The sequence below is a fragment of the Portunus trituberculatus genome, chromosome 2 (assembly GCF_017591435.1).
Source record: "Portunus trituberculatus isolate SZX2019 chromosome 2, ASM1759143v1, whole genome shotgun sequence".
In the NCBI taxonomy this organism is placed as follows: Eukaryota; Metazoa; Arthropoda; class Malacostraca; order Decapoda; family Portunidae; genus Portunus; species Portunus trituberculatus.
Genome location: NC_059256.1, coordinates 5635089 through 5637133, shown reverse-complemented (window position 1 = coordinate 5637133; position 2045 = coordinate 5635089).

Sequence of the window (2045 nt, the reverse complement as noted above, 5' to 3'; positions counted from 1 at the left end):
CACGATTCTAATGATAACAAGAAGAGTGCTTTAGTGTTTCTGTGTGTCCAAATCCTTGCATCACAGGACCAAAGCTACGGAAGACACTCAGACGGGCGCAGCTACGTGATTCAGGTGAGTGACACAAGCATTCATACACACACACACACACACAGGCAGGCACACACACACACACAGGCAGGCAGGCACACACACACACAGGCAGGCAGGCACACACACACACAGGCAGGCAGGCACACACACACACACACACACACACACACACACACACACACACACACACACACACACACTCGGTTAAACACAAGTCATGCTATATCTGGAGGAAGAGAGCCAGTGAGGAAAGGAAAGGCAGCTTGAAAGATCCCGCCATGGTGACGTCACGGCCCTGGTCTTGGCCGATCTGGCGGCTTATACACGATAACGTAAATAATTTTGAAAGTGACTTCTCTAAAAACTGGAGCCAGAGCTAAATAGTTTACATATTTTGACTTGGCATAGAGTTTAACTAATACCAAAAATATAAAGAGATTTGAAACTAAAGTAATATCCAAGATTTTTCTAAAGAAGTATAAGTAAATTGTTGGAACCTTGACCCCCACTTGAAAAAAATTAATTGGCTGTTCAATGTCACTTCAAAGGCACGAAAATCACTTAGAAAAATATGAGTAGTCTTTTGCAACACTTTAGAGCGAGTTAGAGCCACGAATAGATAATTAACATGGCTATCAACGATAATAGTATTGGAACATTAACACCAACACAAAATAATTCCACTCACCACTAATTCCACTCACCAGGAAAGAATAACACTTTAAAACACATCAAATATTCTTTAAAAACAACAACAACTTGATACTGACTCGAACAAAAAATTCCAAGACGGTCCTGAAAATTTGGCGCCAAAAATCGCCCTTATTTAACACAAAAACAACGCCAACAACAACATGCCGCGCCCCACACACGCACGCAAAACACTTCAAACACACTCAAATACTTACACAAATCCTCAAATCTTACTATCCACCGCAAATAAACTATCCAGAAGTAAAGGAAAAATAATACAGAATTCTGGGAGGGTAGGCTGGTGGGGGTAGGCCTATCCTAGCTGGCGGGGCGGGGGGCTGTGAAGGCGTCGACCCCCTCTTGTACATCACTTAAACCTTCATTAAACTTAAATTTACCTATGGGGGCTGTGTTTGGACAATGGATAGGAAAGGTTAGGGCTGCAGCTGCATGTTGTGGCAAGATAGGCCTATAATAGTGAGAAATAAGGCTAGAAATGGCGGAAAAGCGAAGGTACAAGACTACTACTACTACTATTGAAAACCCCGCTAGTCACCTATGGCCTTGGGAAACAGCCGTGGGGAGATAATAAGCGTTTGTCAATACCGGCTAACATATACGAGCTTTTAATGTGATAATCTGATCCAATAGTCTTGATTCACACTGTAGGTACAAGCTTAGAGATAAAGAAAAAGAAAAACAGCTAATTTGGCGGTGAAAAAAATAGCACTACGCATTTCACAGAGGCATTGTTTTTCGCGAATATCTTTCAAACTATTGCATTGATCGGAATGGTACTTTGACACTATGTACAAGACACCTTCCGCTAATTTTGGGTCATATTAAGCAATGCCAAATGGTGTTAGTATAAAGCGTTTATTCTTGATGTTTAAAGCTGAGAAGTCACCAGTCGCCAGAACTAATGTAGACGTGGAGGGAAAATTTCTTTGTTTTAGAGAAATTTTGACTGACAGTGAAGAAAAATCGCTAAAAAGTGGAAATTATGGAGAGAAATATTAGCTTTTTACGTGTTTTTCCCCTGAATGTGAATAAATAATCACGTTTTGAGCCTGAATATGTATAGATAATTTAGTGTTTTGTATAATCTTAATTCCTAGACGTAAGAAATAAGGCAGTTCTAGGTGGAAAAGGGAAATTTTAGCTTGTATGCAGGGAAATATTGTCTACTCGATCTGGCGGCTCTGGTGGGTGGATGGGGGAAGCGAGCGGGAGAGAGGATAGAAGGGGAGAAATGGGAT